This window comes from Stomoxys calcitrans, chromosome 1 (assembly GCF_963082655.1).
Source record: "Stomoxys calcitrans chromosome 1, idStoCalc2.1, whole genome shotgun sequence".
NCBI classification, from domain to species: Eukaryota; Metazoa; Arthropoda; class Insecta; order Diptera; family Muscidae; genus Stomoxys; species Stomoxys calcitrans.
This window is the reverse complement of record NC_081552.1, coordinates 176953805-176978003: the sequence shown is the minus strand read 5'-3', so window position 1 is coordinate 176978003 and position 24199 is coordinate 176953805. Positions and strand designations below refer to the sequence as shown.

The following is a 24199-nucleotide window of genomic DNA, read 5'->3' as shown; positions in this document are numbered from 1 at the left end:
GAAATTATTTAATGCGGAAAATAATTTGTATATACGGTAGAGGCCACCGTAGTGCAGAGGTTAGTATGTCCACCTATGACGCTGAACGCCTGGGTTCGAATCCTGGCGACACCATCAGAAAAAATGTTCAGCGGTGGACTTCCCCCGCTAATGCTGGCAACATTTGTGAGGTACTATGCCATGTAAAACTTCTCTCGCGTGTCGCACAGCGGCACGCCTCGGCTATAAAAAGGAGGCCCCTTATCATTGAGCTTAAAACTTGAATCGGACTGCACTCATTGATATGTGAGAAGTCTTCTCCTGTTCCTTAGTGGAATGTTCTTGGGCAAAATTTGTTGTTTGTATAGAGCTGGCAAACTATACATATTCGCAGCATTCGATATTTTCGATATATCTAATAATGAATATGAACAGTAAAGATGCTATCGTATATTTGCTATCACCTATATTTAAAACGATAATGAGAAGTAAGAAACAATATATCAGTTTATATAGATGCAATAACAATGCATGTACCGACAAAACCCAAATGAAAACAAGTAAAAGCGTGCTATGTTCGGCCGGGCAGAATCTTATATACCCTCGACTATGGATCGCATTTGTCGAGTTCTTTTCCCGGTATCTCTTTTGAGGCAAACAAAGGTTAACAGATAATAATTGCTATGCTATTGGAGTTATATCAAGTTGTGGTCCGATTTGAAGCATAATGAATTGACCATATTTGATACGTATGTTGATATTATGGGGGAGGCCTTACAAAATTTCAGCCAAATTGGATGATAATTGTGACCTCTAGAGGCTCAAGAACTCAAGATCCAAGATCGGTTTATACGACAGCTATATCAGGTTATGGACCTATTTGAACCAAACTAAGTACAGCTGTTGTAAGTCATAATGAAACAAGTCGTGCCAAATTTCTGCCAAATCGGATAGGAATTGTGCTCTCTTAAGGCTCAAGAAGTCATGATTCAAACGGTTTAAATGGCAGCTGTATCAGGTTGTCATGTTGGGAGTCATAACAAAACATATCACGCAAGATTTCAGCCAATTCGGATAAGAATTGTGCCCGCCAGAGGCAGAAAAAATCAAGACACCAGATCGGTTTATATGACAGCTTTATCAGGCTATGGACCGATTTCAACCATACCTAGCACAGTTTTTGGAAATTATATCAAAACACCTCATGCAGTATTTCAGCCAAAATGGATGAGAACTGCGCCCTCTAGTTGCTCAGCAAATCAAGATTGGTTTATGTGACAGCTATATCAAAACATAGGCCAATATGGCCCACTTACAACCCCAGCCGACCTGCATTGATAAGGAGTATTTGTCAAAAATTTCAAGCGGCTAGCTTTACTCCTTCGTAAGTTAGCGTGCTTTCGACAGACAGACGGACGGACGGACAGATGAACAGACATAGCTATATCGACTTAAAATATCATGACGATCAAGGATATATATATACTTTATGTGGTCTTAGAACAATATTTCGAGGAGTTACAAACAGAATGACGAAATTACTACACCCCTATCCTATTGTGGAGGGTATAAAAATGATTGAATAAACTATTATACCCACCGCCATAGGATGGGGGTATACTTATCTAGTCTTCCGTTTGTAACACCTCGAAAGATTCATCTAAGACCCCATAAAATATATATATTTGGTTGTATTGACGTTCTGAGTCGATCTAGCAATGTCCGTCCGTTCGTCTGTCGAAATCACGATAGCGGTCGAACGCGTAAAGCTAGCCGCTTGAAATTTTCTCTGGATGTATAATAAATATAAACCGATCTCCTGATTTGAGTTTTTGAGCCCCTAGAAGCCGCAATTTTTGTCTGATATGGCTGAAATTTTGCATATAGTGTTTTGTTATGACTTTTAACAACTATGCAAAGTACGGTCGGAATCTGTTTACAGCTCCAATATAAACCGATCTACCGATTTGATTTCTTGAGCCCTTACAAGCCACAATTTTTGTCCGATTTGGCTGAAATTTTCCATGCGGTGTTCTGTTACGATGCCAAATCTGTTAAATGTGCCAAATACGGCCAAAATCAGTCTATAACCTGATATAGCTTCCAAGTAAACCGGTCTCTCGTTCATCCAATATTCGGCCCGGCCTAACATAGCATCATTTTACTTGTTTTAATTGAAACCGCCCTTTTTATACCCTCCACTATAGAATGGGGGTATACTTATTTCGTCATTATGTTCGTAACTCTTCGAAATATTCGTCTAAGACCCCATGAAGTATATATATTCTTGATCGTCATGACATTTTAAGTGTTTCGTTATGACTTTCAACAACTGTGCTAAGTATGGTTCAAATCGGTCTATAACCTGATATAGCTGTCATGTAAGCCGATCTGGGGTCTTAACTTCTTGCGCCTATAGAGGGCGCAATTCCTATCCGATGTGGCTGAATTTTGGAACTACGTGTTTTGTTATGACTTACAACAACTGTGCTCAGTATGGTTCAAATCGATCTATAACCTGATATAGCTATCATATAAACCAATCTGGGATCTTGAATTCTTGACCCTCTAGAGGGCGAAATTATCATCCGATTAGGCTGAAATTGTGTACAACGACTTCTCAAATGGCAACATACGTCCCAAATGTGGTCAATTCATTATCGTCCGAATCAGACCATAACTTGATATAGCTCCAATAGCGTATCAATACTTATCTTTTATCCTTCTTATATCCTCCACCATAGGATGGGGGTATACTAATTTCGTCATTCTGTTTGTAACTCCTGGAAATATTCGTCTAAGACCCCATAAAGTATATATATTCTTGATCGTCATGACATTTTATGTCAATCTAGCCATGTCCGTCCGTCTGTCTGTCGAAAGCACGCTAACCTTCGAAGGAGTAAAGCTAGCCACTTGAAATTTTGCACAAATACTTCTTATTAGTGTAGGCCGGTTGGGATTGTAAATGGGCCATATCGGTCCACGATTTGATATAACTGCCATATAATTCGATCTGGGATATTGACTTCTTGAGCCCCTAGAGGGCACAATTCTCATCCGATTTGGCTGAAATTTAGCATGAGGTGTTTTGTTATGACTTTCAAGAATAGTTCAAATCGGTCCATAACCTGATATAGCTGCCATATAAACCGATCTGGGGTCTTGATATCTTGAGCGTCTAGAGTGCCCAATTCCTATCCGATTTGGCTGAAATTTTGTACGACGTGTTTTGTTAGGACTCCCAACAACTGTGTTAAGAATAGTTCAAATCGGTCCATAACCTGATATAGCTGCCATATAAACCGATCTGGGGTCTTGATTTCTTGAGCCACCAGAGGACCCAATTATTATCCGATTTGGCTGAAATTGTGCATGAAATGTTTTGTTATGACTTTCAACAACTGTGCTAAGAATAGTTCAAATCGGTCCATAACCTGATATAGCTGCCATATAAACCGATCTGGGGTCATGACTTCTTGAACCTATACAGGGAACAATTCCTATCCGATTTGGCTGAAATATAGCATGACGTGTTTTGTTATGACTTCCAACAACTGTATTAAGAATGGTTCAAATTGGTCCATAACCTAATATAGCTGTCATATAAACCGATCTGTTGTCATGACTTCTTGAGCCACTAGAGGGCACAATTACTATCCGATTTAGCTGAAACTTTGCAAGAGGTGTTTCGTTATAACTTTCAACAACCTGTCTCTAGAGGGCGCAAATATTATCCGATTTGGCTGAAATTTTGTACAACGGCTTCTCTCATGACCTTTAACATACTTGTCGAATATGGAATGAATCGTTTTATAGCCTAATACAGCTCCCCTATAAACTGATCTCCCTATTTTACTTCTTCAGCCCCAAAGTGCGCTATTCTTACCAGTTTTGGCTCAAATTTAACACAATGACTTCTACTATGGTCTTCAATATTCAGTTCAATCATGGTCCGAAATGAACCATAACTTGATATTGTTCCAATAACATAGCAATTTTTTTCTGTTTTACTTTGTTTGCCTAAAAAGAGATACCATGGCAAGAGCTCGACAAATGCGATCCATGGTGGAGGGTATATAAGATTCGGCCGGGCCGAACTTAGCACGCTCTTACTTTTTTTGCCTTAAAAGAGATACCGGGAAATGAACCCGACAAATGCGATCCATGGTGGAGGGTATATAAGATTCGCCCCGGCCGAACTTAGCACGCTTTTACTTGTATTAATTGAATCTGTACTTATGTTCAATTACGATCGTGATTACGGTTTTGAATTAAAAATTAATTGATCATTATTTTGGTTAAATCTGAACTTTTTTCAATTACCATCGTGATTGCAATATTTCCCATATTCAATTAAAAAAATTAACTGACTCAATAATTCAATCCGTACTTTTTTCCAATTACAATTGTGAAAGAATTTTAGGCAATTTTCAATTCAAAAAATGAATGAAATTTTTGCCATTTTCGTTTGAAAAATTAATTGATACAATCATTTTAGTTGAATCTTTTTTTTCAATTGCCATCGTGAGATACATTTTTGCCATTTTCAATTAAAGACTGAATTGATTCAATAATTTTTTAATTAAAACTGATTTTGTTTTTTCAATCACGATGGTGTTTAAAATTTTTGCCGTTTTCAATTAACAGTTTAATTGGCTTAATCATTTTTTAATCACTATTTACAAAAACTGTGATTGATATTATCATTTTCGTGACTGATGCAGCTTCAACTAAAAACTTAATTGGATCCATTGGTGGTTGAACCCGATTTTAATTATTTATTCTGTGTATTACCTCTGTTTGCTACAAATACTCTATACGGCCACCTCTTGTCAGGCCTTTTCGTATACAACCGCTCTAAAGCAAAACAAGGATGCATTGGTATTGTATGCGCCATATAAAGTAAAAGCAAGAGAAGTAAAACTCTGTGTTTAAGGCTGTCGTTTGTGCATTTGGTCATCCAACATGTCAAAGACCATGTAAGTCAGTCATTTTCAAAATTGTAATTTACATAACCTCTTCCACAATATTGATCTGAGACCCCACAAAGTGTATACTTTCTTGACCGTCTTGACATTTTTAGTGGCTTTAACCATGTCCTTCCTTCTTTCTGCCGAAAGCAGGCTTATTTTTGAAGGAGTAAAGCTAGACGCTTGAAGTTTTGTAGAAATATTTTTTATTAGTGTTGGTCAGCACATATGTACCAAGGTATCAAACAGGCATACATGGGATAACTGTAAGCACTACCATTAGCGAACCCAGCCCAGCATCCTGGGGTGGCAAAAACCCTTTGAATATCAATTAAATAAGCAAATTTTGTAGAAAATAATGAAATTTTTAAAATACTGGGCGGGCTAAATCATTTCGGGGGGTGCTTAGGCCAACCCCAGAGGCTTTTGTGCGCTTATGAGCACTACACTGGTTGAAACTTTGAGCTCCGATTTGTGTGGTGTTCGTCGACATCATATGAAGCTCAGCTGAAAACTCCACAGGTTGCGAATAGTGGAATGTTTCGAAAATTTATGGAATAACTGCAAATGTAATCGCTGACAATCATTGGTTTCGAGAGTAGAGTCCAAGTGAGGGACCGGTTGTTAGCTGTTGGTGCCTTTAGATAACCAATTGCCATCATCAGCGTCTGTTCCTAGATGAGGCGCAGCTGTAAGCGGGTGTCAAATCTTGGAGCAAGCGGCTCGCAATATTAAGGGATACATATGCAATCCCACAAAACCCACATGGTGTTGGAGCACTGTATTAGTAACCTGCACTTGTAGAAAATTGCATTACTGAGATTCCATTGCAGGATATTATCCGGCTTTAGACCATTGTTTAATGCTTTCTATCCAAAGAATAGCATAGCAAAAAATCATTTAAAAGTCAGCAAAAGTGAGTTGTTGCTAGAACCATTTGACTGGCTCTCCGTATCGCGATTTCAATTTCGTCCAAGATATCTCATCAGCGGACGATGTCCAATGGATCATGGTGCTTTACATACCATCCCAACTAGAGTAGGTTGTAAAGCACACATTGCATTGTAAAGCACTAGACATTTGTAGAGGAGGACATAGGCTTTCAGGAAAGTGCTCCAACTTTAAGCTTTATAAGCGTACTTTTTATCCGATAAAATTCAGGAAAATTCATTAAATCTTTATTTGAATGGATAGTACTGTCCATATAATTTAATGTTGGAAGATTATTTGATGCAAATGTTGACCGTGACTGCAGTCAACATCCGCTTAGTCCTATTTTGGTACATTCCTTCCAACGTTTCGGCCGGTATTTCACGAATAAATTCTTTAATTAAAGCTGGCTTGTTTGTATAGACATGAGCTTTAACATAGTCCCACAAAAAATAGACTAAAGGCGTTAAATCGCACGTTCTAGGCCAATTAACCGGTCCCGAATTCGAAGTAAAATGTTCACCGTACTCGCCTCTCAATAAGTCCATTGTTACGCATGCTGTGTGACATGTGGCACCGTCTTTTTGAAACCACATATCATGCAAGTCAAGATCATGCATTTTGGGCAAAAAAAAGATGGATATCAACTTACGGCAAAGTCCACCATTCACAATTATATTACGATTTGCATTATCTTTACAGAAATATTGTCCAATGATGCCACCAGCCCATAAACGGCACCAAACTGGGACTTTTTCTGGATGCATTGGTAGCTCTTGCAATGCTTCTGGCTGATCTTCACTCCAAAATCGACAATTCTGCTTATTTACATACCCATTGAGCCAAAAATGAGCTTCGTCGCTGAACATAAGAAGCCCGTGATGAACTTTCTTAACAGAGCTCGCATTTCAATAATAAAATTCAAATTTGCCAGCGTTGTTCGTTTATAAGACGATTCGTGATGAAGTATTGACCAAACTAAAGATGTTTGTTAGTGAAACAAAACACGAAACGTGCGTGAGCTGTTTAAACCATTGTTGCCCGATTTTTTTCTAAAAAAATTTTAATGATATTTTTGTAGAGACAAAATTTTAGCGTTATATTCTCTTATGACAAAACTTCAGTACGGGCTTAAAGACAAAATTTCTTTAAATTTTGTTTCTAAAGACAAAATTTTTACAAAAACAAATTTTATTAAATTTTTTCTAAATACTACTTTTTAATGAATTTTTTTAAGGGCTAACTTTCAGCGAAAAGCTCTCTAAAGACAACCTAACCTCTAGATTATTTTTTAAAACCAAGTTTAATTTAGTATAAATATTTTCAAAGTTTTTTTATTATGCTTATCTGTCCCAAAAATCATTTTCCTAAAATTATTTCTATAGACAAATTTCAATAAATATTTCTAAAGACAACATTTTAACCCATTACGCCTGACCCTCCATTCCATTGTCCGATTTTGTAAAAGAGACTCGTGATTGACTGATTGGCTGACTGACTGATCAAAGTCCAGCCTAAACGGCTAAAGATAGAGTCATGAAATTTGGCACAAATGTGGATCTTTGGTCGCGGGTGCGCTATAAGACGGGGTTTTGTGATATTCGTACGTTTAGGTACTAAGAAGAACGAAATGGTGACTTTTTATCTAGCGCGAACGGACTAAAATTATAAGTTAAACAGAGTCTCGAAAAATAAGAATTGGTGACAACAATTTCTCAAAATAGTACCGGAAGTGGGGAAAATGGTACGTTTAGTACCACAACTGGTACTTTTTGGTACCTTTTTTGTTAATTGAGCTAGAGCTTTGAATTTTAGAATTTAGGTACGCTATGACAACCCAAATTGGGATAAAAAAAAAGTTTTTGGAATTTTGGATATTTAAGAACGAAAAGTACCAAAACAAGTAAAAGCGTGCTAAGTTCGGCCGGGCCGAATCTTATATACCCCCCACCATGGATCGCATTTGTCGAGTTCTTTTCCCGGCATCTCTTTTTACGCAAACAAATGATATAAGAAAAGATTTGCTCTGCTATTAGAGCGAGCCGGTCCGGTTTGGACCACAATTAAATTTATAGGTTTGAGACCCGTGTAAAATGTCAGCCAATTCGAATAAGAATTGTGGCCTCAAGAAGTAATATAGAGAGATTGATTTATATAGGAGCTGTATCGGGCTATAGACCGATTCAGACCATAATAAAAACGTATGTTAATGGTCATGAGAGAATCCGTCGTACAAAATTTCAGGCAAATCGGATAATAATTGCGACCTCTAGAGGCTCAAGAAGTCAAGATCCCAGATCGGTTTATATGACAGCTATATCAGGTCATGAACCGACTTGTACCTTATTTGACATAGTTGTTGAAAGTAACAATAAAAAAACGTCTTGCAAAATTTCAGCCAAATCGGATAGGAATTGCGCCCTCTAGAAGCTCAAGAAGTCAAGACCCCAGATCTGTTTATATGACAGCTATATCAGGTTATGAACCAATTTGAATCATACTTGGCACAGCTATTGGATATCATAACAAAATACTACGTGCGAAAATTCATTCAAATTGGATAAGAATTGCGCCCTCTAGAGGCTCAAGAAGTCAAGACCCAAGATCGGTTTATATGTCAGCTATATCAGGTTATGAACCGATTTGAACCATAATTGGCACAGTTGTTAGATATCATAAGGAAACACGTCGTGCAAAATTTCATTCCAATCGGATAAGAATTGCGCACTCTAGAGGCTCAAGAAGTCAAGACCCAAGATCGGTTTATATGGCAGCTATATCAGGTTAAGAACCGATTTGAACCATACTTGGCACAGTTGTTGAATATCATAACAAAACATGTCGTGCAAAATTTCATTCCAATCGGATAAGAATTGCGCACTCTAGAGGCTCAAGAAGTCAAGACCCAAGATCGGTTTATATGGCAGCTATATCAGGTTATAAACCGATTTAAACCATACTTGGCACAGTTGTTGGATATCATAACAAAACACGTCGTGCAAAATTCATTCCAATCGGATAAGAATTGCGCACTCTAGAGGCTCAAGAAGTCAAGACCCAAGATCGATTTATATGGCAGCTATATCAAAACATGGACCGATATGGCCCATTTACAATTTCAACCGACCTACACAAATAAGAAGTATTTGGGCAAAATTTCAAGCGGCTAGCTTTACTCCTTCGGAAGTTAGCGTGCTTTCGACAGACAGACGGACGGACGGACGGACGGACATGGCTAGATCGACATAAAATTTCACGACGATCAAGAATATATATACTTTATGGGGTCTCAGACGAATATTTCGAGTAGTTACAATCAGAATGACGAAATTAGTATACCCCCCATCTTATGGTGGAGGGTATAAAAATGTACGAAATAAGTGAACTTTGCATAGGGCGAACGGTTGGAGCTAGAACTACGAAATTTGGCTTGAATGATTGTTGTTGCGAAATAAAGGGGGTAGATAGAAAAATGTGAAAGATGGTAATGGAAACGGAAGAAACGTACGTTTAGTACCGTATTTGGTACCATTTCATACTCTCTTCACGGATTGAACTAGAGCTCTGAAATTTAACATGTAGAATTATATGTTGGCTGACTAAGTGATTTTTTAACAAATCATACATTTTGGTACCAAAAAGTACGTAATAGGTTATTTACTTATGCAGTGAATGGAGAAGGGAAAAATTAAATGATTATATAAAAATAATAGATGTCTTGACAAATATACTATAAGTTGTATCAAATATGAAATGTTGAAATCATACCAGGAGTGGAATAAAATTACTTAAGTACTGTAATTGGTACTATTTAGTACTTTCCTTATAGATTGAGCTACATCTCTGAAATTTGGAATACAGTCACATCAAAGCACTATGTATCGATTTTGGTACTAAACGGTACAAAGTGTTACATTATTTACAGTCTGAGCTATATCTTTGAAATTAGGGAAAAATAAAAAAATCTTTTTATTTTTATTTAGCGAAAAAATATTTTTGGCATAAAAGAGAAGCTGCTGTCAAAAGAAGTAGGATTATTGCCATAAATTAATTTTTTTTTATAGAAACTATCAAATGCAACAAGACATTAAAACGGATTCCAGAAGTCTCACTCTTAAGAGTTTTGAAAAACTTTATCGTTTGAGCAAATTATCATGGACAGACAGACGGACATAGCTAAATCGAACCAGAAAGTGATTCCGATTCGATCAGTATACTTATCAATGGGTCTATCTCTCTTCCTTTTGGGTGTTACAAACTAATTCAATAAGTTACAATACCCTGTACTACAGTAGTGGTGTAGGGTATAATTATGCCTAATGTATTATGTCATCGTTTACCGTTTACGGGGTATGAATTGTTATACCCTCCACCATAAGATGGGGGGTATACTAATTTCGTCATTCTGTTTGTAACTACCCGAAATATTCGTCTGAGACCCCATAAAGTATATATATTCTTGATCGTCGTGACATTTTATGTCGATCTAGCCATGTCCGTCCGTCTGTCCGTCCGTCCGTCCGTCCGTCCGTCCGTCCGTCCGTCTGTCTGTCGAAAGCACGCTAACTTCCGAAGGAGTAAAGCTAGCCGCTTGAAATTTTGCACAAATACTTCTTATTAGTGTAGGTCGGTTGGTATTGTAAATGGGCCATATCGGTCCATGTTTTGATATAGCTGCCATATAAACCGATCTTGGGTCTTGACTTCTTGAGCCTCTAGAGTGCGCAATTCTTATCCGATTGGAATGAAATTTTGCACGACGTGTTTTGTTATGATATCCAACAACTGTGCCAAGTATGGTTCAAATCGGTTCATAACCTGATATAGCTGCCATATAAACCGATCTTGGGTCTTGACTTCTTCCATAACCTGATATAGATGTCATATAAACAGATCTGGGTATTTGACTTCTTGAGCTTCTAGAGGGCGCAATTCCTATCCGATTTGGCTGAAATTTTGCATGACGTATTTTATTTTTACATTTTTACAACTGTGTCAAATAAGGTTCAAATCGGTTCATAACCTGATATAGCTGCCATATAAACCGATCTGGGATCTTGACTTCTTGACCCCTAGAGGTCGCAATTATTATCCGATATGCCTGAAATTTTGTACGATGAATCCTCTTATGACCATCAACAAACGTGTTTATTATGGTCTGAATCGGTCTATAGCCCGATACAGATCCCATATAAATCGTTCTCTCTATTTTACTTCGTGAGCCCCAATGGGCGCAATTCTTATACGAATTGGCTGAAATTTTACACAGGTCTCCAACATATAATTTAATTGTGGTCCGAACCGGACCATATCTTGATATCGTTTTAATAGCAGAGCAACTCTTTTCTTATATCCTTTTTTGCCTAAGAAGAGATGCCGGGAAAAGAACTCGACAAATGCGATCCATGGTGGAGGGTATATAAGATTCGGCCCGGCCGAACTTAGCACGCTTTTACTTGTTTTATTTTAAAATATCAAATTTTTGACATAAGTTTTTTCAGCGTTTATACCCTACACCACTACTGTGGTACAAGGTATTATAACTTAGTGAATTTGTTTTTAAAACCCAGAAGGAATAGAGATAGACCCATTGATAAGTATACCGATCGACTCAGAATCACTTTCTGATTCCATTTAGCTATGTTCGTCTGTCTGTCTGTCCGTCTGTCCATGTTAATTTGTGTACAAAGTACAGCTCACAATTTTCATCCGATCATCTTAAATTTGACACAAGCATTTTCTTGGGCTTAGAGATGAAGCCTATTGAAATTGAAAACAATTGGCTCAGATTTGGATATAGCTCCCATATATATGTTCGTCCGATTTGGACTTAAATTTCATATATATCGACTTTTGTTATTCGAAGTTTTGCACGAGGGTTTCTCTTGTAAGTCTCGACATTATTAATGAATTTCATAGAAATCGGTTCAGATTTAGATATAGCTCCCATATATAGTTCGTTCAATATGGACTAGCATTGCAATTCACACGAAAATTGGCACAGAGAATTCCCTTATGACTCCCGGTATTGCTATTGAATATAATACAAATCGGTTTAGATTTAGATATAGCTCCCATATATATTTTCGTCCATTTTGAATAATACTCAATAATTTAGTAATTTGTTAACCGATCCTCCATAAAATTTGGCGCGAAGTTTTCTCGTATAAAACTTCTGATGACTGATAAATTTCATAGAAATCTGTTGAGATTTAGATATAGCTCCCAAATATATGAATGTCCCGATTTTCACTTTTAAGGCCCTTACCAACCCATTTATCAATCGATCTTTTCAAAAATTTGCACAACGATTTACGCCATGGCTCCTACAGTATATACGGGCTAAAGTCCTGACTTGTATTTTAATAACTTCGTCAGTTCTTAAGCTATAAATTTCAAATTTTACACAAAAACTGTGCCAGTACATGTATGCACAAAATAAAAATAAGTTGTATCGATCTGCACCATATTCAGCGCAGTTGTACATATGTCTAAAAAAAACTTCCTATTTCAAATGTCAGCCAAATCGGGTAAAAAATACGCAAGCTTAAGATGTTAAATCTAGAGATTGAAATTTGGAAAAGGGAGTTTTTTCGACATATTTACAACCGTGCCGAATATGATCTAAATCGGTACAAATTTTGGTATTTTTGCTCTGGAACCCACATTTTTATTCCAATTTTTCTAAAATTTGGCAAGTGACATTTTCTCGGCATGGAAAATGTACATTTCAACCCATGGACGAACCGATCAATATTTTGATGAAGCTCCCATATATTTGGAGTAGATTGAGAAATGTTTTATACATCGTTGAAAAAGTATGGAAATTTCCCTTAAAGTACGGAAATTTCCCTTAAAAAGTGATACCAAATAAAAGTTTCTTACACGTATGTGCAATAAAATATGACATAATTCTTGGTTTTTAACAATGAATAAGGTATTTTGGCTGCCACAACTTCATTTATGGTTAGGATATGGCGAGACATATATTAAGTTGTTGGGAACTTTTAAAGCTTTAATTCAAGCCTAAAAAAAGTGAAAAATTCCCGTCGAACTTTTTTTGCCAGTGAGAAACTTTTTCAATTTAGTAAAAAAAAAGGCCATATTGGTCTCAAGATAACGGGGTGGTTTGGTATCAAAATAAGTCAAATTAACACTTACTACTTTCCTCAATATCTACACTTTATGAAAATGGAAAAATATAATAATGCAGATGAAAACTTGAAGGAAATGATTTTTGACAAAAACCAGTAAAGAAAGGCAAAAGTCGGGCGGTACCATTTGTGTAATACCCTAACCCTACCCCATTAGTACAAAGTGGGTGCTATCTCTTATTTTGAACCAATTTTGATGAACCTCGCCGAATATTTTCAGATGGGTTATTAAACAATCCGTATCACATTTCAAAAACTCTGGCAACTGTAGTTTAAACAGCTCACGGACTTTCCGTGTTCTATTTCACTGTCAACATCTTCAGCTTGGTCTATAATTTAATCATGAATCGTCTTACAAACGAACAAAGCTTGCAAATTATTGAATTTTATTATCAAAATGCGAGATCTGTTAAGAAAGTTCATGGCGCGCTTCTTCCATTTCACGATGAAGCTCATTTGACTCCATGGGTAAGTAAATAAGCAGAATTGTCAATTTTGGAGTGAAGATCAGCCAGAAACATTGCAAGAGCTACCAATGCATCCAGAAAAAGTCACATTTTGGTACTGTTTATGGGCTGGTGGCATCATTGGACCGTACTTCTTCAAAGATGATGCGAATCGTAACGTAATTGTGAATGGTGAGCGCTATCGTAAAATGATGTCCCATTTTTTTTGTCCAAAATACAAGAGCTAGACTTGCATGACATGTAGTTTCAACGAGACAGCGCCACATGCCACACAGCACGCGTAACAATAGAGTTATTGAGAGGCGAGTTCGGTGAACATTTTATTTCACGTTCGGGACCGGTCAATTAGCCGTCTAGATCGTGCGATTTAACGCCTTAGACTACGTTTTGTGAGGCTATGTCAAAGCTCATGTCTATACAGACAAGACCGCTTCAATTGACGCATTGGAAGACAACATTGAAGCATTTATTCGTGAGATACAGGCCGAAATTTTGGAAAGAGTATGCCAAATTTGGACTAAAGGATTGAACCATTTGAGACGCAGTCACGGTCGACTTTTGCATGAAATGATCTACAAACATTAAATTATTATGAACCGTACTATCGATTCATATAAAGATCTCATGCATTTTTAAAAACACCACCATGGAATGCGGGTATACTAATCTAGTCTTTCCGTTTGTAACACCTCGAAATATTCGTCTAAGACCCCATCAAGTATATATATTCTTAACCGCCTCGACGTTCTGAGTCGATCTAGCCATGTCCGTCCGTCTGTCGAAATCACGATAGCTCGAACGCGTAAACCTAGCCACTTAAAATTTTGTACGTCTTTGGGGATTACAAATGGGCCATATCGGTTCAGATTTAGATATCGGCCATATATAAACCGATTTTCCGGTTTGACTTCTTAAGTCTCTGGAAGCCGCAATTTTTGTCCTACTTGGTTGAAATTTTGCATGCGGTGTTTTTTATAGCTTCCAACAATTGTGTCTAATACGGTCCAAATCGGTATATAATCTGATATAGCTCCCATATAAACCGATCTCCCGATTTGACTTCTTGAACCCTTACAAGCCGCAATTTTTGTCCAATTTGCTGAAATTTTGCATGTAAATAGTTTTCTGTTATGAGTTCCAATAACTGCGCCTAGTACGGTCCGAATCGGTCTATAAGCTGATATAGCTGCCGTATAAACCGATCCCCGGATATGACTTCTTGAAGCCTTACAAGCCGAAAATATTGTCCGATTTGACTGAAATTTTGTGTGCGGTGTTCTGTTACGACTTCCAACAATTGTGCCAAATGCGGTCCGAATCAGTCTTTAACCTGATATAGTTATATAACGCCGCCTCTCGATCATCCTTGTTCGTTTCGTAAAAGCTTTATTTTTTGCTGGTTTGGTATGCAGAATAAAATTATGACCTTCAAATAGATTTATTTTGTACTAGCTGAACGAGGCCCGCTCCGTTGTGCCTTCTTTCACTCTCTTATTTTGTCTGAGCCCTATACTGGCACGGTAAGGAAAAAAGTCCTGTTTGGGGGTGCTAGTACGGCCTTTTAGATTTTTCCCCCCAAAGTGTGCTCTACTCCCAAATTTCTTTCATTTGAGCCTTATATTGCAATGGCCAGTAAATATGTCCGGTATGAGGGTGTTTTTGAAGGTGAGGTGGTACCCCATGTATCATATTCGTGCTCTAGTCTCAAATATCTTTCATATGAGCCTAATGTTGTTAATATTGGTTTAAATTTCCATTTGGTGGGCTTTAGAGAAGTGGCGGGCCGCCCCTGTTTTTGAGTTACTATAAACGTATGAAATTTCACATAAATCGCCCCATCCATCTCCGAGATCTGGCGTTTTTGAAAATAAGGTAAAGGTAAATCCATTAAAGTTTGGATGTTGGATATACTTCATTCTCTTGGTTTTGGTGGAGGATTGGAGTAGCCAAACCCTTTGCCCCGAAAGTGGATATCAGATTCATGTTTATGCGATGAGTCGTCCCTGAAACACACGGCCATAAAACGGATATCAGGTTTGAACCCGTTTTTGCCATAATCCACAAATATGTTCAGTTTGAGGGGTAAGTAGAGTGGGGCGGCTATCCATACACTTAATCCTGAAAAAATATAAGCGTCGTGCTCTACTGTTAAATTGCTTCTATTTGAGCCGAAATTGCAATTGGTTTCGGGAGAGTTTATAGGGTGAGACAAACACTTGGCCTCAAAATTGGAAATCAAATTCGTTTTCTACTATCAAATGTCATAGTAGGCAAACATGGCCGATTTAAAAGGAGTTTAGGGGGCGGACCCCGAAATATTATCAGCGTCGTGCTAGAGCAGGCGATTGCCTTCTGACACGTGCTAGTCGATTGCCCTCTTACACGTTCTATCATTTGAATGCAATATATTCTCAGTCATCCGTTCGGTGTTATTTTTATTGAGAGAAGAGGTACGGATCCCCGACGCTAAGACCCAAAAAACAATTTTTTTGAGTCCTTTAATGTCGATATCTACATGTCCGACAGAACGGCAGGACGTGACACAGATGCTTGAATCCTTATATCAACATTAGATTCGAAGTCTACTGTCATAGGCCTTTCGTTTAATTCCCATATTTTCCGATCGAAATACACGTCTTATTGAAGCGTATTAGGTGGTTGGGGCGGACCCAGACTCTGTCCCAAATGTGTAAATCAGATTCGTAGTCAACTCTCGAAGACCTTTCATTTTATACCCATTTGGAACGTTGGGCATTCATGCCCGTTTTGGGGGTTGGAGAGGCCCTATAGACACCTTTTACCAAAATCATATAACACATGAGTACTTAACTTCCAAATACCTTTCAGCTGGTATTCCCAATTGTTAAATAAGCCCAGATGGGGGGTTTCGGGGGTGGGAAGGCTCCTCAGGTACCAAGGAATACATTTTTATATCAGATTCTTACCCCACTTTTAAATACCTTCCATTTGATATCCATATTGTCCCAATTGGTAATATGCCCTGCGGGGAGTTTTGGGGGATGGGAAGTCTCTTAGACACCAACGAATAAATTTTTATGTCAGAATTGCACTCTACTTTGAACACCTTTCGTATTGCTCAAAGCGGTGAAAGAGTCCTGTTGGGGGATGGGGGACCCCCCGAACACTTTGGGTGAAATTTGTGTACCGGGTTCGTACTTTACTCTTAAATACCTTTCGTTTGATATCCATATTGTCCCAATCGGTGAACATGTCCGTGCTGGCGACATTTGGAAGTTACTGTACCATTTGGTATGGCAGCCATGTAAAAACTTCTCCACAAAGAGGTGTCGCACTGCGGCACGCCGTTCGGACTCGGCTATAAAATGGAGGTCACTTATCATTGAGCTTAAAACTTGAATCGGACAGCACTCATTGATATGTGAGAAGTTTGCCCTTGTTCCTTAATGGAATGTTCATGGGTAAATTTGCATTTATTCAGAAGAAGACTTGGGCAAGATAATTTAGATTGCCCAAGCATAGAATACATTGATGACAATGACAACAGGACTACGACTGCACTGGTGGGGCCTTTCGAAGATAGTTGTTCTCTTTGGGAAAGGAAATCAGCTCAAGAAAAACCCTGGATGACTGGGAAGATTCTCAATATTGGGAAAGAGGTCCGTAGACATTATAAGAGAGCACGTCGTAAAAAAGTGGAATTATTTTGGGATGTGTATTACACACGGCTCAAAGAATACAAAAAGATTACCAGAGCGGCAAGATGAAAAAGTTTCTCTCAAATACCCATGTCCAATCTAAAACGTTAGTAGACGACATGGGAGTGAGAGCTGAGACAACTGAGGACATGTCGAGGCTTTTGATGAAAACGCATTTTCCACAGGATACGACGGAATCTTGGAAGAATAGGATTGATCGAAGGTTTATCATAACGGAATTTATGGTCAAGGAAGCCTTAAGCTTCAAACCATTTAAGTCACCCGGACCTGATAGAATATTTCCGGCGGACTATCTGGCGCCCCACCTGACCAATATTTTCACAGCGTGCCTGGGACTTGCATATCCTCCGAAATCCTGGAGGAGGCAAGGGTGGTATTTATACTCAAGCTCGGCAATGCAAGTTATGCGACACCAAAGCCCTAAAGACCTATAATCCTTACCTCCTTTCTACTCAAAACCATGGAACGTATTATGGACACCATGATAAAGAGTATGACATCCAGCAAACTGTTCAAATAAATACAAACAGTATGCTTATGTCAAGGGAGGGAGCTCAATGTTAACCCAGAAAGGGCTTAAATCTGCCTGTCCACGAGGAAGACAAAGGCCAATTTGACGCACCACGCGTGATCTTGGTCAGGAAACTAAATTGGAAGTGTCATATTCAGAAGTGCACTGAGAAGGCTCACAGATGTTAGGCACCATGTTAGGCATGCTCCAAATGAGGCTTGATTTCGAGGATAGTCCACTGGCTCCACAGGAGCTCGCCTCAATAGTTTGGTGGACTGCGATTGAGAAAAATTGCAACATAAGGATATTGCAACAGCTTTAGAGAATATGCTGTATTGGCATTGGCGGAGCGATGAGGACCACGCCCACTAGGACACTGGAGACTATTTTAAATATCCGACCCATAGACAGAGAGATTGGAGGCCACTACCATGTAAAAACTTCTATCCAAAGAGGTGTCGCACGCCGTTCGGCTATAAAAAGGAGGCCCTTATCATTGAGCTTAAAACTTGAATCGGCTGCACTCATTGATATGTGAGAAGTTTGCCCTTGTTCCTTAGTGGAATGTTCATGGGCAAAATTTGCAAAAAAGCATAGTTAAACGCATTAAAATACAACGATTGCGTTGCCTAGATCATATTGTCAGAATGGATGAAGAACATCCAGCAAAGAAGTTTTTTGAAGGCGACCATAACAGAACATGCAAACCAGGAAGACTAAAACTCTGATGGAGTGACCAAGTGACAAAGAGAGATATCCCGAAACTGGGTGTCAGAGATTGGAGAAGAAGCGCAGATGTTCGAGGCGCTACGTTCGGCTAGAGGAATAAACTTTTTGATTTCTTGTGCCAAGTCAAAATCGGTCTATAACCTGATATAGCTCCCATATAAACCAATCTCCCGATATAACTTCTTGAGCCCCTGGAAGCCACAATTTTTGTCCGATTTGGCTTAAATTTTGTATGTGGTGTTCTGTTATGACTTTCAGCAACTGTGCTAAGTTCGGTCAAAATCGTTCTATAACCTGATATAGATCCCATATAAACCGATCTCCCGATCTGATTTCTGAGCCCTTACAAGCCGCAATTTTGTTCGATTCGGCTGAAATTTCGCATGCGGTGTTCTGTTACGACTTGCAACAACTATGCCAAGTACCGTCCAAATCAGTCTATAATCTCATATATCTACGATATAAACCGGTTTCTCGATTATCCTTGTTCGGTTCCTAGAAGCTTAAATTTTTGGGTATGACAGAAGTTCGGAATGTATAATAAAATTATGCCCTTCAACCAAATTTAGTTTACATACATTTTTAGTAGAATCTATGGTGCTGCGTTCCCAAGATTCGTCCCTGCCGAACTTAGCACGTTTTGACTTGTTTTAAATTCTGGGTAGTATTTTCAACATGTCAACGATCCCAAACATACGGCTGGTATTGAAAGGAATGGCTTCTATACAATAATCTATCTAATCATGTACATTCGCCACCGCAATCACCGAATCTTAATCCGTATTCAAAAACGAGCACTTAAAGGGTAGGTGTAGGCTATTACATAGTTGACACCGCCAGACTTTTGCCTTGCCTCACTTGCTTTTCTTATTTTGCTCTATTTTGGGAAAAAAAATGCCCCATTACATGACCCACTTTAAAAATTCCCCTTTATGGGGTCTTGGATGCATATTTCGAGGTGTTACAAACAGAATGACGTAATTAGTATACCCCCATCTTATGGTGGAGGATATAAAAAAAATTTCGTGCAGCTAGTTCTATGCGCCCCGGCAGCCGAGTTGATAGCGTGCTTGGATTACCAGTTCATGGGTCGTGCTTGACTTACCACTACAGGGGTCGTGGGTTCCATTCCCGCCAGAAGCCTTGGTCTGTCGCTACTGTGATTACACATTGAACTTAAAATTGTCCAAGTGAGTCTCTAAAGGACTGCCACTCTTACCTAACCTAACCTAGCTCTATGCGTTCAACCGCTGTTGTGATTTCTACAGACGGATGGACATGGCTAAATCGACTTGGAATGTCAAGACGATCAAGAATATTTATACATTTTGGGGACTTAGACAAATATTTCGAGGTGATGCAAACGGAATAAGTAGATTAGTATACCCCTATCCTATGGTGGTAGGTATACAAATAAAAAAAAACATTTTAAGCATTATAGACATTCTAATTGGAGCTACAATATATTTTGGGCAAATTATAAATTTGAAAAAAAAAACACATGAAATCTTCGACAACAATATCAATGAGGTGTTAGAGGCTCTCCAAACTTCTGCTTAAACATAGAATTTTTTTAAACACACAAAAACCTTGTATGCAGTTGCACTTGTCATACTTACTCGGAGCTATATTTCTCTCGTTGATTTCCGCCAAATCTACCAAATATGCGCCAATTTTCAAGCCACGTACACAGCCGATAAAGCCCTGTTGGGGTGGAGCATCCATATTTGTACGTAATAAATTTCTGCGTCATAACCACCAATATTCAGTTGGAAATATTCCGTGGGTGGAGCTGGATGGACCGATGGGGTGATAGCACCTCTGTTTGGGAAAAAGAATTCAAACAATTTTTAATAAAATGTCATATTACCAGTTATAATAACTATTTGCCTCGTTTGTTCCTTCATAAGGAGATAAATGAATGTGATAACTATTGTCGGTCAAAGCCACAATGTCCATATATAACGCACTACTCAATTCTGGTTCTGTTGAAAACGAAGGAATATCTCATATTCATTGAAGTGGAAACTATGAAATCTGGATGCTACTTTCATTTAAATATTAATTTAGCAGATACAAATATGTCTTTGTCCCTAATGAAGTAATGAGTGTCGCTCCAAACCACAATGACCATATATTACCTTTTCTAAAATGAAACGTTAATTATGAAAACTGGTTGCAATTCATTCCCGTTCTTCAATGCAATGAAATAACTCAAATTCATTGGAGTGTAAATTATGAAAAGTACACATTTGCAAGATACTGTGTAGTGACATATAATGGGCAATACAACCCCGTTCGCACAATACAAAGGAATAACTCATATTTATTGAAGTGTTAATGGAACTTAACGTTTGCCAAATATTATGTGAAGGTGTGTTTATTAGGCCTGTTTTACTTTTGGACTATAGGTACATTGATGTGGGTATTTTTAATAAGAAAACATTTTTTTCATATTTGGCAAAAATGAGTTTCTTAAATGCACAAATCAGTTTACCCTTCTGGAGGTATATATACACCATGTACTCGCATATTTTCGTTCTCTCACTCACACAACAAATCAGTACTTATTGGTTTATGAACTGCGTTCATAAAATACAGAAATTCGAACATATGTAACACTTTATGAACATTATTCATAAAATACATGCATTTTTTCTCTGTGCTGGAGAAGATTATACGTCATGCAGATGTGAATAGATATGGCACACCACTCACAAGAGAACACATTTTATATCGATGATATCGATATCATGGGTTGGTCACTGGAAGTAGTAACTGCAGCCTTTGCAAGTATGGAAAGAGATTCATTGAAAGTAGGTCTGGCAGTAAATGGAGATAAGACAGCATCTTGTACACCCGAGCAGATATAATAAATGGAGAAAATTGGGAATCAACTATAAGATAATAATAAAACGAAAAGCAAGTAAAAGCGTGCTAAGTTCGGCCGGGCCGAATCTTGGGAACCCACCACCATGGATTCTGCTAAAAATTTATGCAAACTAAATTTGGTTGAAGGGCATAATTTTATTATACATACCAAACTTCTGTCATACCAGCAAAAATTAAAGCTTCTAGTAAGCGAACAAGGATAATCGAGAAACCGGTTTATATGGGATCTATATCAGGTTATAGACTGATTTGGACTGTACTTGGCATAGTTGTTGGAAGTCGTAACAGAACACCGCATGCGAAATTTCAGCCAGGTATAATAATAATATTGGAAACACATACTACTTTAGATTAGGTTAGGTGGAAAAGAGGGTGCGGCTATTAATCCGCCCATGCCACTATGAACATACACCACTAACGCCAATAATAGGCTTGTTATGCGCTCTAAATAACTAAAAGTAACCTCGAATGAAAAAATTTAAGTCAGCAATTCCGAGTAACTTACAAAATCCCTAATTGTTCTCCATACCATTCCCCTATTCCCCATTCCCCATTGGTTCATGCCTGGTATTGTGTCCCCAACAAAGTGCCGGTGTCTGTTAGCCGCGAAAGCCGGGCAATGACATGGGAAATGCTCCTATGTATCATCGTCTTCCCCACATGCCCTATACATGATATCACTTGCCGTAACGATTATGCATAAGTGAGCTCGTAGTCCTATGTGTCCTGTTTTGGTACCGATAACTATACTGACTTCCTTTTTACTTCCTTTTTCTAACAGCCTTCTTACACTGCAAGACTGTTCGTGACCCCATCGTCCTGGTTGTTATTGGCCTTATGGCAATTTTACTGTCCGTAAAGATGTTCACACTCGACATCCTCGCGTTAGCACCACACCACTTCACGCATTCCGTGATCTCCCGGATCTCCACCTGTAGGACTGTATTATGGTCAGACAATCTAAAACAGATCTCTGTCCCTGGCTTCTCAATGTAGACCCCCAGGCCCACTCTTTCCCCCAGCGTTGATTCATCCGTGTAACATGATCTTCCAGATAGCAATACTAGGGTTCCGTTAATCCAAGAGTGTGCCGCTGGTAGCAGGGCCTCGCACTCGACCTCAAGGTTCATCTCAGGTTACCGATCGGAAACCTTTTCTCTACCTTCCAAGTTTTTTATCTTGTCTTATTGTCTGCGTAGCAGACGGGTTCAAAACCCTCCTCAGTCAGCATCCGAAAAAGGGTAATTATGGTGGTCACCCATAGGAGTGGCGATAAAACGACCCCTGTGGCGTGCTTTGTGCCACTTTCTCCCTTATATTTGTGCTATGGGAAACACAATTTATCCACCTTTTCCTTAGCATATGGTTTATCCAGTCTCAAAGGACCGGGTCCACCCGATACTGGTATAAGGATCGGATCAAAGTGCCGGTCGGCACATCTTTAAATGCCCCCTCTATGTTAATGCATACCGCCAGTGTGTACGTTTTGATATCGAAGGATTCGTCTATTTAATGCACAACCTCGCGCAGGGCAGTCTTCACCGACCATCCCTTGACATAGGCATGCTGTTTGTATTTCAGCAGTTCGCTGGATGTCCTACTCTCTATCATGGTGTCCACAATACGTTCCATGGTTTTGAGTATACGTGCCATGGTTTTGAGTAGAAAGGACTTAAGGCTTATAGGTCTGTAGGCCTTTGGTGTCGCATAACTTGCATTGCCGCGCTTCGGTATAAATACCACCCAGGATTTCGGAGTATATGCAAGTCCCAGGAACGCTGTGAAAATATCTCCTTCTGCAGTAACACCGCAAATATTCCATCAGGTCGTGGTGACTTAAATGGTTTGAAGCTCCTCTCCATTAATTCCGTAACTATAAACCTTCGATCAACATCATTACTCCAAGATTCTGGTGTCTCCGTGAGTTCCTTCGTATCCTGTGAAATATGGGTTTTCATCAAAAGCTTTAATATGTCCTCCGTTGTCTCTGCTCTCACTCGCGTGTTGTCTACTAACGCTTCAGTTTGGACACGGTTTCTTGAGAGAAATTTCTTCATCTTGGCGGCGTCATTAACGCTATCAATGTGGTCGCAGAAAAACTTCCAGAAGGCACGCTTTGCCGCTCTGGTAATCTTATTGTATTCCTTGAGCCGTGCGTAATACACATACCAATATACATTCGCATTTCCAATTTTGCCATGGCTTGGTCCCGCTTATTAATGTTGGTACTACCCCATGAAATGTGGTGAGAGTTCGCATCGCACCCTATTAGTACCTCGTTTCCAGTCTGTTTTGCTTTCCTCACCAGCCGTTACAGCTCCGACGTGGTTGGCGGTGTCGGAGAATCGAAAGGCCAGGTATGCTCCATCGTCTCCTGTCTCACCACAGTTGCAACCGACGTTGACAACATTGGGGAACATATATAATTCAAATCTTTATGACAAATAATGCAGGTCCCCAGCCGAGTACCAGTGTTAGCATAGAATAATTGGTAGTTGATATGGTTCAGTCCAGAAATTTTGTTCCGGGTGAACCATGGCTCCTGAATTAAGGCAATATGGATCTTGCCCTTGCTGATCCATATCCATCAGAGCGTGCGGTGGAGGTTAATCTGGATAACCTCAATCATTCTTCAATCATTCAATCAATCTTCCAGTAATGGGCTTGTTTGGAATGGGTGGTGATTTCATCGTCTGTTCCCTGTTCTATAGGCTGCATTGAGTTTCCTGTCACTGTACTGCCTGATGTTCTAATATTAGGATCTTTGCATATCCTAGTTTTCCAAATCTTGAGAATGTCGGTAATGGTTCCATCATCGGGTCCCTGTTCGTTAGGCTATATTGAGTCTACCGTCCCAGCACTACCT

General features: G+C 38.9%; 1 protein-coding gene across 7 annotated transcripts in view; it reads left to right on the top strand.

Moving 5' to 3' along the window:
- The window catches only part of LOC106093786 (axotactin), a 448664-nt gene that overhangs the window by 331461 nt on the left and 93004 nt on the right, over positions 1-24199 (top strand). The window lies entirely within an intron of this gene.